This window comes from Triticum urartu, chromosome 7 (genome assembly GCF_003073215.2).
Source record: "Triticum urartu cultivar G1812 chromosome 7, Tu2.1, whole genome shotgun sequence".
Classification (NCBI taxonomy): Eukaryota; Viridiplantae; Streptophyta; class Magnoliopsida; order Poales; family Poaceae; genus Triticum; species Triticum urartu.
In genome coordinates, this window is record NC_053028.1 from 218,147,561 (window position 1) to 218,162,490 (window position 14,930).

Genomic DNA, 14,930 nt, shown 5'->3' on the forward strand with positions numbered 1-14,930 from the left:
TCAGCCTCCCGACATGATTCTCAAGAAACAGAAATTCTAGATGAAGATAGTGAACGTAGCTCTGTAGTTGATTACAGCATTTCCCCTACACTAGTATCGCAAGTGCTTGCTCTAACTTGGCAGCATGATATGTGGTTGCATGTTGCATATGGTGTCTAGATTGTAATTCTTCCAATCTGGTTAAACTGCATGTGCTAGTCTGCTTAGCTTATACATTATACCTGTTAATGTGACATGCCTTCCTGTATTTAGTACATAGTACATCTGTCTATTAAGCATGTCCTTACATAAAACTATTTTTTTTGTATCCCGCATCAATCAACATGAGGAGACACCTTTAGTATATGCAGTGCGATATTAGTTGCATCTTTCATATGATTTATAGCATGCGCTGCTTCTAATTTGTTGAAATTCCATTTATGATGGGACGCTTTTAACTTGGCAGAGCCATATTGGTTGCATCTTTCATGTGGTGTCTAGCTTGCATTGCTTCTTATTTGCTGGAATGGTTTCTGCTTAGTTTACACAAACAGTTGTGAACATGCCATGTCGTCCTGTTTTTCATACATATTCCATCCTGGTATCATGTGTTTGCCTTACATCAAAGTAGTGATTGTTAGTATCATGCATGAATGAGTTCTGAAGAGATAATTTTATTGCTTTTTCTTGTCGATTTTACTTGACAATTCAAAATCAATAAAGCGGAAGGATGTTAGCAAGGCAGCGGATAAAGGTGCTCCTTCCGAACGGAGGGCCTCTACAGTTTCTACTCCTCCACACCCCCAAGATGATTTCCAAGACAACACATGCATAGACACTCAACAAAGTTGTGTTTATGATGAGCATGTCTCCCCTAGTGCAGCATCACCGGTGCTCCCTCTAACTTGGCACTGTTATATGTGGTTGCTTGTTATGTGTGATGTCTAGCTTGTATTGCTTCTAATTTTGTTGAATTCCATCTGCTTACTTTACACATTATACTTGAATAAGACATGTGTTCCTGTTTCTAGAACATACAATATCTGTCTATCACACCATGTTCTTACATCAAATTACTACTGTTGTGTAACCTGCAACAATCACTTATCATAAGACACGTTTGACTTCGGAGTGTGATATAGGTTACATCTCACATTCTTTTCTAGCTTGTATTACTAATTTGTTGAAATGGCACTTATGACGAGACAGTTTTAACATGGTAGAGTGATATTCGTTGCATCTTTCATATGGTGTCTAGCTTTCATTGCTTCTAATTTGTTGAAATGCCTTCTCCTTAGCTTACACATCATAAGCTGTGAATATGCAATGCTGTGAATATGCAATGGCACTAATGACAAGAGACCTCTAACATGGTAGTGTGATGTTGTTTGCATCTTGCATATGATTTATTTCTTGTACTGCTTCACATTTGTTTAAACGCCATTTATAATGAGACACTGTTAACTTGGCAGAGCGATATTTGTAGCATCTATCATATGGTGTCTACCTTCCATTGCATTGCTTCTAATTTGGTGAAATGTCTTCTTATTAGTTTACACATCATAGTTCTGGTTATCTCTTCCATCCTGTTTTTCATACATATTACATCCTCCTATCATGTGGTTGTCTAACATCAAAGTTCAGTTCGTCTGCATCACGCATCAATTTGTTCTGAAGAACTAAATTGTTATTCGTTTTTCTTGTCGGCTTGACTTACCATGGCATAGAGAAAGAGGAAGAAACATAGAATGGCAGGGAATGAGAAGCGGATGAATCCTGCAGATTCTGCTGGTACTGATGGTGCAATAGAAGGTCAAAGTCCAGCAGAAAATTCTATAAAGACGACATCCCATGCTACACGAGTTGCAAAAAAAGACAAACAGAAACAAACAGCTGCCACCAAACAAGCAGAGACAGCCCTAGTTCTTGCAACACCTACCACAGTACTACCAGCTGCACGACGTACTCATGCGTCAACTGAGCTAGCAGCACGTTCCCAAGCTCCCTTGCCACCTGACACTACTTCCCAAGCACTCTTGACACAAGACGAGTTGGCAATATCAGATGAACCTTGTGAGCTTCAACAGCAAGAAGGTAGTTGCTGGAGTCAAGTTACAGTTGCATGCTTCTTTATATGTAGTCTCACAGTTTGATGTACGCTAACACTTCCTATGTTTGTTGTTGGACTAGCACCTAGGCGCAAGAGGAAACAAACATCAGGGATAATGCTCGATAGGTTAACTAAATCTAGAGGAGGAAGAATGGAGATCCGTTTTGAGGCAGGTTTAAAAAGGCCACGTGATGCTATAGAGTCAGCCAAGTTAGTATCAGAGGCAGCGGTTTCTGTTAGGTGTCATGTACGTATCCTCCCAACATGGATTCAGTACAGGAATGACAAAGACGAAACCCAGTTCAACATCTTCCTCGACCATTTATCTATAAGTATGGTTATGTATGGAAACTAGTAATATCATCTTGCTCTGTCCAATACTTTCTAGGTTGCTGATAATGAGACTCCCATAATTTTCAACAGATGAGGTTCAAGTTGGATAGCCAAGATGATGCAACCAGACAAGCTTGCACCCATTTTTTCAAGTCTGCTCTGTGATAGTATCGGTATAACTTGAGGAAAACTCACTTTGAAGGCAACGCTAACAGTGAACTTGCCCAAACATCTCCAGTGGAAAATATATCTGATGAAGACTGGAGAGGCCTCGTTAAACACTGGTCCGATCCGAAGTATCAGGTACATTATATATATGTCATCAGATCACATGTTGAAGTCCTATTTACGCATGTGCCACACAAATCTATCTTCTTGTAGGTGAACTGTTCAAAGAACAAGGCCAACCGTACGAAAGTGAAATTCCAACAAACGACATGATCTCGTTGCTATATTGCACACTGCGAGGCTCTTGTAATTAGCTGCGGTTTCACTCTTTTCGCTGTACCATATTATCAGATCTATATTGACTTGTTCCAAATGCAGAGGAAAGCCCACAAGGACCAAAAAGTACCTGAACCAAATGTTGTGGAAATCTTAAAAGACTATCACACCAGCAAGAAGAAGGGCATGACTACACGAGTCAAAGCCGCTGTTGTAAGTCCTTAATCCTCATGCCTTTTAACTACTACTTACTCTGACTTGTGCCTTGAACTGCATGGTTTGCAACCAATGTCTATTACTCCTTTCAATTTTATACACAATTGTCTTAGCGTATCATTGCACCTTACAAGGTTTAAAAGAGAGGAGTGATGTTCCTTTGATCTTGACCCGTAATCTAGTTTCGTGCTGGACTTGCCCACACAACGTTACAATTGCCTGTTTGTCTGTTCCCAGTTGTTTTGTGATATGAATGACATCATACTATGCTTACCGTATTATAAACTTCATCTCTTTATCCTTAGCCCTCAATACAATGCGAAGAAATAGGTAATACATTAGCGATGGTACATGGTCATATGTTTGGAACCTGGTTTTATTATGTACTTTGCAATAAAATACAACTAATATTTTACATGGGTTCACCAGAATAAGTTCTGTATATAGACCAAAGCTATTTTGTTTGGTTTCGCTGCCTCCTTAATATCTTCTGTTCTGGTACTACTAATGTAAAACCTCAACTTTTCAGCGAGCTATGGAAAAAATGATGGAACCGCCACCTTCTGAAGGTGGCGAGGCAACTATAACCGCAATGTCAACTCTTGCTGCAGTGGGTCAGTACCTGTCCACTAACAGTGCCAAAAGCATGTTCCTGCGTAATACTGGGTTGGTTGTTAAGGCAATATCGTCCAAACTGCCTCATGATCAAGATATGCAAGCTCAAAGCAATGTTGTATCTGTGCTCCAGACACAAGTCCATTCCCTAACAGAGACCCTTTGTGAAACAAGGAGAAACATTGCTCAATGTCGTCAAGATATGCATGGTCTTGAAACCAACCTATCAGACATTTGCTATGTTGTTCAGGAGCCTACGGGAAATGAAGGCGAGGGTTATGGTGCTCCATCGGACAATACAGCATGAAAACGTAACAGTCAGGTCAAATGAACTGAGCTTCTGAACTTCTGGTGGTGCATTTATCTGCTAGACTGTTAAGTTTTATGCCAACCTTCCTTTTGTTATGTAGTTGTAATTTGTTTTGGTGCGATACAAAATTTATTCTTAACGTGCAGCCACCGCCTGAAGAAAACAGCAAGCCATTTTTGTATAGTGTAGGGTGTTCCCTATATTTGCACTGGTGGCGATCTTTGATGCCGAGTGGATGTAATCTGTGCAATCTCCTTAATAGCCTAGCGTTAGTTTCGGCCTTATTTATTTCCTAGTCTTCTTTTTCCCTGGTTTGCTAGTGGCCGCAACTACCATGGGCCATATACGGGCCGTAGGATCCATGGGTCTCCTATGGGCCGTCGATAAATGGGCCTGTAATCGGTGGGCCTCGGGCCATCGGATAAATGGGTCTACATGGGCCATAATCGGGCGTAATTGGTATCGGCCCAGAAAGGTAACAGGCTGTCAACAGGCCGTAGGATAGCAAAGGCTTAATTCTGTCATAGGCATAACGGGTCGTTAATGGGCCAGAATATAGGATGGGCTGGAAACGGCGCAACGGGTTAACAGGCCAGAAACGGGCCGACTCTTGCCATGGGCCGAATTTGGCCCATTAGGGTAACAGGCCAGTAATGGGCCGACTCTTGCCATGGGCCGAATTTGGCCCATTAGTGGAACAGGCCAGTAACGGGCTGGAAGTAATCGAGGGACGAAAAGGAGCCCAAGAACGTATGGGCCGTCAATAGGCCGAAAGCTAACACGGGCTGGAAACGGCCCATGTAAATCACGGGCCATTAACGGGTATAAAGAAAATTATTGTTCATTATGGGCTAGAGTCACCGTGGGCCTATAATGGGCCGAAAGATACGAAGGCCTCATATGGGCCGAAAGACGTCGTGGGCCATACATGGGCCGAAAGTGAAATGGGGTGGTATTATATTCGATGGCCCACATGACGTTGTTGGGCCAATTTCCTTTAGGGCCTAACGGGCCGTGAGTTAACGGGTCGTAAAATGGGCTATTTGCGAAGAGACCGTTAACAGGCTTTTCATTGGCCAGCCCGTTAACTTTTGGCCAAGTCAAACGGGCCGGCTTTGTAAGCTAAATGGGCCACTGTTGGGTCGTGCCACGTGTCGACGTATCATAGGCGCCTATCTGACCCACTGACGAGCTGACACGTGTTTCGTCCGGCTAATAAGAATTTTACACATGGAAATTTCCCATTGGTCGGGGCTATTAACGGGTTATCGGATCCAAAACCCGACCCGATAGCTTAACGGTGTTCCGTTACGGTGGATGCCATGTGTCGGTCACCCTTGATGAAAGAACTTCTGTGACGCGCGATTTATCGTCATGGAAGTGGACACTTCCATGATGATAATTTTGGTAATGTCATGGAACACTTCTACGACAGCATAGGTATGACTATCTTGATTCTGTCATAAATTTGTCATGGATGTACATGCATGAAAAAAAACGCGACCTACTATCCTGATTTATTTCTCCCTGGAAGCAAATATATAGAGTTGGAGTTGAGGTCGGTGGAGCTCCAGGGGGCCCACGAGGTAGGGAGCGCGCCCCCCACCCTCATGGATAGAGTGTGGGCCCCTGGTCTTCATCTTTTGCAGGGATTTTTTATTATTTACAAAAAGATGTTCCATGAAGTTTCAGGTCATTCCGAGAACTTTTGTTTCTGCACATAAATAACACCATGGCAATTCTGCTGAAAACAGCGTCAGTCCAGGTTAGTTCCATTCAAATCATGCAAGTTAGAGTCCAAAAGAAGGGCAAAAGTGTTTGGAAAAGTAGATACGATGGAGACGTATCATTTCTACTAAGGATAAAATGATGCGGTCTATCTCTACATAGATAGATCTTTTCTACATCATGTCATCATTCTTATTGCATTACTCCATTGCTCCATGAAATTAATACACTAGATGCATGCCGGATAGCGGTCGATGTGTGGAGTAATAGTTGTAGATGCAGGCAGGAGTCGGTCTACTAATCTTGGACGTGATGCCTATATAATGATCATTGCCTGGATATCGTCATGATTATTTTAAGTTCTATGAATTGCCCAACAGTAATTTGTTCACCCACCGTTTGGTATTTTTCTCGAGAGAAGACACTAGTGAAACCTACGACCCCCGGGTCTCTTTCTCATATATTTGCCTTTGCGGTCTACTTTTCCTTTGCATTTATTTTTATATCTATTAAACCTTGACGCAATTTATTCTTATTTATTTTATTTGGCGTTCGATCTATCAATCGCCCACTTCGCAACCCGGCCAGTTGCTTCGATGTAATCTTATTTTTGCGGTGTGTTTGTTAAGATCGATGAATTGTGGGTTTATGATCAAGTCTATCTATGAACAATATTTGAATCTTCTCTGAATTCTTTTATGTATGATTGGTTATCTTTGCAAGTCTCTTCGAATTATCAGTTTGGTTTGGCCTACTAGATTGATCTTTCTTGCAATGGGAGAAGTGCTTAGCTTTGGGTTCAATCTTGCGGTGTCCTTTCCCAGTGACAGTAGGGGCAGCAAGGCACATATTGTATTGTTGCCATCGAGGATAACAAGATGGGGTTTTCATCATATTGCATGAGTCTATCCCTCTACATCATGTCATCTTGCTTAAGGCGTTACTATGTTTTTAACTTAATACTCTAGATGCATGCTGGATAGCGGTCGATGAGTGGAGTAATAGTAGTAGATGCAGACAGGAGTCGGTCTACTTGTGTCGGACGTGATGCCTATATACATGATCATACTTAGATATTCACATAATTATTCTCAATTCTGTCAATTGCCCAACAGTAATTTGTTCACCCACCGTAGAATACTTATGCTCTCAAGAGAAGCCACTAGTGAAACCTATGGCCCCCGGGTCTATCTTTATCATATTAATCTCCTACTACTTAGTTATTTCCTTTGCTTTTTTACTTTGCCTTTATTTTACTTTGCATCTTTATCACAAAAATACCAAAAATATTATCTTATCATATCTATCAGATCTCACTCTCGTAAGTGGCCGTGTAGGGATTGACAATCCCTATTCGCGTTGGTTGCGAGGATTTATTTGTTTTATGTACGTACGAGGGACTCGCGCATAGCCTCCTACTGGATTGATACCTTGGTTCTCAAAAACTGAGGGAAATACTTACGCTACTTTGCTGCATCATCCCTTCATCTTCGGGGAAAACCAACGCAGTACTCAAAAGGTAGCAAGAAGGATTTCTGGCGCCGTTGCCGGGGAGGTCTACGCAAAAGTCAACATACCAAGTACCCATCACATACCCTTATCTCCCGCATTACATTATTTGCCATTTGCCTCTCGTTTTCCTCTCCCCCACTTCACCCTTGCCATTTTATTCGCCCTCTCTCTCTCTATCCTCCCTCCCTTTCTCTATTTGCCTCTTTTGCCCGTTTCTTGTTTGCTCGTATGGTTGGAATAGTTGTTTATTTATTGCTAAACAGAGAACCTAAGATCTATGGATCCTCATTCGCTTGCTAATATTTTTAAGAGATCCAATTATGATGAACCAATTGCTAGTGAGTTTTGTGCACTAGATTATCTTTATGAAGTTTTGCTTGAAATTCGTGAATCTGAAAATTGTGATAACGTACCTTATGGAGTGATTCCCAATGGATCTTTGAATAAAAAGTATGATTGCAATGATGATAGTATAAATCCTATTGATATAAATTGTGCTAATAATATGCAAAACCCTAAGCTTGGGGATGCCAGTTTTGCTATGACCTCTACTTGTTGCAATGATCATGATTGGGGTGATTCTTCTTTTGATGTTCAAAATTTATTCAAGCCCCATGATGAATATGAGATTGATAATAGTGTTTGCAATATTATTAAAAGTGGGTTTGGAGAGGCCATGACTTTAGTTAATGTTAATCCCACTATTTTGGAAGAGTGTCAACTTTGCATGCATGTGGATCGTGTTGAAAATATTTTATGTGATAGCTATTTTGTTGAATTTTCTTATGATCCTACATGTAATTATTATGAGAGAGGAAAATATGGTGGTAGAAATTTTCATGTTACTAAATTACCTCTCGTTATGTTGAGATTACTATTGTTTCTTTCCTCTTCCATGCATATGCTAGTTTTTGCTTGCCATGATAATTTGTTTGCCTATAAGATCCCTATGCATAGGAAGTATGTTATAATTAGATGTGTTTGTCATATGTTTTATGATTCTCTCTTTGTGCTTCAATTCTTGTCTTTCATGTGAGCATCATTAAAATTATCAATGCCTAGCTAAAAAGGCTTTAAAGAAAAGCGCTTATTGGGAGACAACCCAATATTTTTCTTGCTGTTATTTAATAAAGAAAAAAGTCCATTTTACTACCCTGAATAAAGTGGGTGGTTCACTTTACCCCCGGATCTATTTTTTGGCTTGTTTTACCCCCCAAACAAACCCAAACCGGACAAAACACCCCCCCGGCTGGTTTTTCTCCACCCGCTGCTGATGTGGCACTAGTCAACGGCGGTTTTGACCTGGGTGGGGCCCCCTTGTCAGGTTTCTCTCTCTTTCTAGTTAATAGATTATTTAACTCAGTCTAAGAATTATGGGGCCCCACTATCATAGACTAGACTAGTGGTGGGTGGGTTAGTACTAAAGGGGGATTAGGCCCCCAAGTTAAGTTGGGGCCGGGCCCCACTGGTAGAGAGCCAGCCGGCCTCTCTGGCTGTGCACGCCAGCGGGCTCGACCAGAGCTAGAGGCGGCATGGGGGGTGTGGCAGCCAGTGGCGGGCGCAGGCCAGTGCGGTTGGGCGTGGCCGGGCGTAGCGACAACGGTGAGTAGAGCTAGGACGCAGCAGCGGTAGGCGAGCAGCAGCTGCGGCAACGGGCAGGGCTGCACGGGCAAGTGTGTGTGGCTACGGAGAGGCAGAAGCACGGGCGACGGGCGGTTAAGGCTGCGGAGGGAGCGGGCAAGCATGCTCGGGAGCGGAGCTCCGCCGGTTCGACCATGGCGGCCGAAGCACGGGGACGACGGCTAAACAATGAATTCGAAACTAGAGGCACGGTTGGACGGGCTGAGGGCTTGTACAGGCGGCTGCGGAGGTGCTGAGCACAGAGGTGTGCTCGGACGTGAGCGGCAGCAGCTGTGAGCGCGCCGGCGAAGCGAACGGCGGCGACGAGCTTCGCCTCCGATGGCAGCGAGTGATGGAGCGACATATTGGAGCAGGGAGAAAAGGGGTTTCGCGCGTGAGCTCACCATGGAGGCACACGTAGGCCCGGTGAAAGCTTAGGAGCGGTAGGCCGACCGAAATCAAAGAGGATTGCTGGCGGTGGTCCGAGGAAGAAGACGACATGGGCGATGGCGTTGGTGCTCCTTGGCTTCGATCCGGTGACGCAGGCAAAGTAGTGGACGACGACAGAGAAGATGGACGTGTGGTCTAGGCACCGGGGAGCGTGGTGGGCACGAGGACGAGGTCGGCCATGGCGGCGATACGGTGACAAAGGCCCCGGGCGTGTGAGAGAGAGAGAGAGAGAGATAGAGAAACCTGACAAGGGGGCCCCACCCAGGTCAAAACCATCGTTGACTAGTGCCACATCAGCAGCGGGTGGAGAAAAACCAGCCGGGGGGGTGTTTTGTCTGGTTTGATTTTGTTTGGGGGGTAAAAGAAGCCGAAAAATAGATCAGGGGGTAAAGTGAACCACCCACTTTATTCAGGGTAGTAAAATGGACTTTTTTTCTTTAATAAATAATTTATCTAGCCTCTGTTTTGGTTGTGTTTTTTGTGTTTAATTAGTGTTTGTGCCAAGTAGAACCGTTGGGAAGACTTGGGGAAAGTCTTGTTGCACTTGCTGTAAAAAACAGAAACTTTAGTGCTCACGAGAACTGCTGCCATTTTTATTTCTATTTAATTAATTCTTTTTTGCAGATGATTAATAGATAAATTCCTCATGTCCAGCGATTTATTTTAGAATTTTTGGGGTTCCAGATCTTGTGCTAGCTACAGATTACTACAGACTGTTCTGTTTTTGATAGATTCTGTTTTTCGTGTGTTGTTTGCTTATTTTGATGAATCTATGGCTAGTAAAATAGTTTATAAACCATAGAGAAGTTGGAATACAGTAGGTATAACACCAATATAAATAAAGAATGAGTTCATTACAGTACCTTGAAGTGGTCTTTTGTTTTCTTTCTCTAATGGAGCTCACGAGATTTTCTACTTTAAGTTTTGTGTTGTGAAGTTTTCAAGTTTTGGGTAAAGATTTGATGGATTATGGAACAAGGAGTGGCAACAGCCTAAGCTTGGGGATGCCCATGGCACCCCCAAGATAATCTAAGGACACCTAAAAGCCAAAGCTTGGGGATTGTCGGATTTCGGGTTCCGGCAGACCCTTGAGGTTCGAACACTGGGGTGCGCGGGGAGATCTCTCCCCTACCGATCTACGTCCGATCCTCTCATGCGAACTAAGATGAAAAATGATGAACAACACAAGAGACACGAGGTTTATACTGGTTCGGGCCACCGTTGTGGTGTAATACCCTACTCCAGTGTGTGGTGTGGTGGATTGCCTCAGGGGCTGATGATGAATAGTACAAGGGAAGAACAACCTCGCGAGAGGTGTTCTTGAGCTGGTGCGATGAACTGCTAGGGTGTGTTCAGTCGCCTCTCCCTCTCTCTCTGCGAGGGTTCTAGCAGATTTCCAGATGTCTGGGATGTCTTGATCTCTCCGGGGTGTCTCCCTCTACTCTGTGGTGGCTAGCTCTATTTATAGAGGCCCTGGGCCTCTCCCCAAATAATGAGCGGGAAGGGCGCCAACACTTGGCCATTTTCAAGGGGAACATGTAGTACAAGTTATCCTGACCAAAGGTGGTCTTCAGTTGCCAAAAGTACTGGTGATGACGCGGTCTTGGGCTCCATGGTGACCTCCGTCATGCCGCTCTGCTGGTCTTGGTCTTGTTGCACCAGAATGGCAACCTTTGCCTGATGCCTTGGCCTGTGCTTGCCCCCTTTGCACCAAAGGGGAAACAAGGACACTGCGCAGGCCGGCGCCCACCTGGCGTCCGCCTGGTCTCGATCGTCATGGCTTGCGTCACAGGTTCCTCGCGAGGTACTCCTGCCTTGATCTCTCCGCCTCCTCGCGAGCCTGCCTGATGAGGCCGCTTTGAGGAAGCTTCCTGTCGTCCGCCCCGCGAGGCTTGGCCCCTCGCGAGGGTCTTGAGCTTAGGCTGATGAAGATGGGCCGCGCTGGGCCCCTGCCTGAGCCACGCCGCAGGCCGCAGGCAGGCAAGTCTGGGGACCCCCATTCCCAGAACGCCGACAGTAGCCCCCGGGCCCAAGGCACGTGCGGGCTTGGCTTAGCAGAGAAGCGAAGGGGCAAGCACGAAGCACCGTGGGCCCTAACAGCTTGTGGCCTTGGGCGCCGCGTGGAGGTTGATTGGACGTGGGCGTCTGCACTTCCCATGATGCCTTGCTACGCGCCCGGCTAAGCGGACCCGTAGTTGCACACAGTTGTTCCTCCTTCGGATGCCCGCTCGCCTCCTACCTTTCCTTCTTCTCCGAGCTCCAACCTCCGCCGCCAATCCGGCTCGAGCTCTTCCCCTTCCCCAACGCCATGGCGCCAATGAAGAAGGGAAGGGGGAAGAAGCCCGTGCCTTCATCCTGCGCACCTCCAGCGGAGGCCCCCGCCGTCGATCGGTCAATCATACTCAACCCAGAAGCCTTGGAAAAGGTCCACTCCGCCCTTGCTTCCATCTTCAACGAGTGCGGCCGGACCACAGTTTGGCACGCATCCCGTGCCTTTCTTTCTAGGACTGTCATGGAGGTCCGATTCTTCGCCGACGCCTTATGGGCGGTCCTGATTCCCCCCTTTTCTGCTTTCTTCAACGATGTGCTCTCCCATTATCAGTTCCACATGATGCACCTCGGGCCGGAGTCCATTACCCTATTGGCTGTCTTTGCTTTCATGTGCGAGGTGATGATAGGCATCCCTCCTTCTGTTGCCCTACTGCGCCACTTCTTTTCTCTGCGCCTGAGCGATCCCACTCAGTGCTCGGGGTGTGTAAGTTTCTTCGCCGTGCCTGAGACGGCTGCTTCAGGGATTGACTTCGGCCTTCCGCCTTCTCAGGCCAGGTTCAGAGAGCGGTGGCTGTACGTGGACGTCGGGGTGCCCAGCCCCTTGCTGTCGCACCCGACCTTGCCTGCTGTTCCCAACCCAGGCTGGGGTCATGAACCGCTCGCGAGCCCCCGGCTCGCTTTCGTCTGGCGCCGCTTCGAAAGTTTGAGGGCGCACAATGTGACAGCGCCCAAGGTGGTGAGGGAGTTCCTTCTGTGTCGCGTTGCTCCTCTCCAGCGCCACTCTCGCCGGATGTGGGACTTTGTAGGGCGTGGAGACCGCATGCGGCTTCAGAAGGAGGATTTGGCGCCCGAAGTGCTGCGGACGGTGCTTCGGGTCTTGACTGGTGATCCTTCCCCAGGCAGCCTTCGGGCGGTGGCGTCCTTCTGTACCTTTGTTCCGGCAGGGCTGATTTCGTGAAGCAGATGCCCAGCTTCGACGAGTGGGGCTGCGCCCGGCTGGCCTCACGGGGCCACATGAGAACCCAGTTGTCGTGGTTGTTGCCCCCGCTGCCCACAGCGGTCCCTCCTCAAGCGACAGGGCGGGGAGAGAGCCGATGGGAGCTGAGGTGGCTGATGTCGAGGTGGTGGCGCCACGTGAAGCCTCGGAGGCGACGTCACCCGAGGCCCGCCCTGGGGCGGCGGTTGATGCGGGGTTTTAGCCTTTGGCTCCTGAGGTCGGGGCTCCCGAGCCCCCAGTCGTTCTTCGCGAGGCGACGCCCGACGGTGCCCCCAAAGCTGACTCCTCCGGCACTGACAATCCTGAGGCTTCTTCTGCGCCCCAGGCCGACCCCCACCCCAGGCGCTTGGGTCGGTTTCGTGTAGACTTCGAGGCCCTTCGCAAGAGGAAGGAGGCCTCATGCGGCAGCGACCGCCCTTGCCGCTTGTTGAAGCGCAGGAAGTACTTTGCCATGGACGAGTAAGCCTTCTCCTTTCCCTGCTCATTTGCTCTGTTATCCTTGTGGCTGATTGTGGCCCTTCAGGTCCCGCCTTGCTGAGTCCGCCGAGTCGACCCAGGAGCCGGCCCCCGCAGCTTCACCCCCTTTGCTGGCTCGGGGTCCGCCGAGCTCGGGTGGCGCCCTCGCCGCTGGACCGGTTGGTGGAGTGATCTGTTCCATAGGGTGCCTCGAGCCTGCTCGCCTGATGCCCTTCCTTCGTGAGTCTTCTTGGGGCGCGTCAGGCTTTCCCCGCGCCCCTTCTCTGGTCATAGAAGGCGAATGGCTGAGGTTTGTCCTTGGCTCCTCCTCCATGGGTGGATCGACACCGGGCTGCACTCTTAGGGCGGTCCATCCGGCGACGGCTGGGGCGGCAGCCCCCTGCCCCATGCCTAAAGGGCGCTTACCGCCTCGGGGCCCTCTGCATGCTCCATCGGAAGAGGGTGATGTGGAAGATTTGCTCAGGCGTGCTCGGGAGCGTCGTGCCCTTCGTGAAGAGTTCCTCCAGGGGGCGGCGGACGCGGTGAACTGGGTTGGAGCAGAGCTTGCTGCCGAGGATGCGTGCCTCGAGGCTGAAGGCCTGCGCCTTGCTGAGGAGACGCGCAAGCTGAAGGTTGCCATTGCCCTTGCGTGTCATCAACGTGACCTCGACAATGCGAAGGCCGAAGCGTCGCTAGCGGCTTCGCGGGAGGCCTGCTCCCGGGCCGTCGAGGAAGCTCGGGAGGCAGACCGACAACGCAAGGATGCGGAGGAGCGCGTATGGGAGCTCCAAGCCCGGAGCAACTCCCTGGACCAGCAAATAGAGCTACGCCACGCGGCCCTTGGGTCAATGCAGGAGGTCGCCATCGACCGGGCGGAGCTCCAGAGGCGCGAGGAGGCGCTGACGCTCGAGGCCGCCGAGCGCAACCTTGACCTGGAGCGGTTGGAGACGAGGGAGCGCCTGGCGGCCCAGGTGGAGGGCGACGTTGCGGCGCGCGAAGCCCGGGTCCAGGAAGAGGTCAACCGCTGTGTGGCGGGAGCTCGCTCGGTCCTCGAGCGCGAATACAAGGCGAGGTTGATGCTGATCGGGGCCGAGGCTGAGGGCAGGACAGTGGCCATCAGGGCCAAGTTGGTTGAAGAGACGCGGCGTGCGGATTCCTCCGCAGCCGCCCTTGGTGCGGCACAGGCGGAGCTGTCCTCTTCCCAGGCGGAGCTGCTTCTTCTTCAACGGAGGGTCGATTACGCCGAGGCCATCGCGTGGTAGAACGAGGACGAGATCCGCCAGCAGAGGGTTCTGGAGTGCGAGCATGCTCCCATGCTTCAGACGCTCAGGGAGAGGGCCAACTCAGCCTTAGGCGAGATTTGCGAGGCTGCCGCTAAGGAGCCGCACGAGGCCAGCTACGCAGGCAATCTTAGGTTCTTCACTAACGTGGTGACGCTTTTGGAGGATCGTTCCGAGAGAGCCCGCGGGCTTGTTGAGGAGAGGAGCCTAGCCCTGCTCAGGCGTGTCTTCTCCCGTGTCTTCAGCCATTTGCAGGAGACGTACCCCCACTTCGACTTTGATGCTGCCATCGCGCCTGTGCCCATAGCTGTCCGGGGCGACATGGCGCAGTGGGTCGAGAACAACGTGGATGCCCTCGTCAGGGCCTTCGCATCTGATGACGATGGTGTGGTCATGGGCGCTGACGAAGGCGGCGTTACAGATGAGCCTGGTGCTGACGGAAATGCAGGTGGCGGGGGTGACGACGTCAGTGATGCCAGTGACGCTCCCGAGGATGCCCCAGAAGACGGGGTGAGTGGTATGTCTGACGGACCGCATGTCTCCGCAGTTTATCCTGCATGAAGAAGACTCGGGCTTGGCCCTGAAGAATGTAAGAGCATTTTGGGAGGG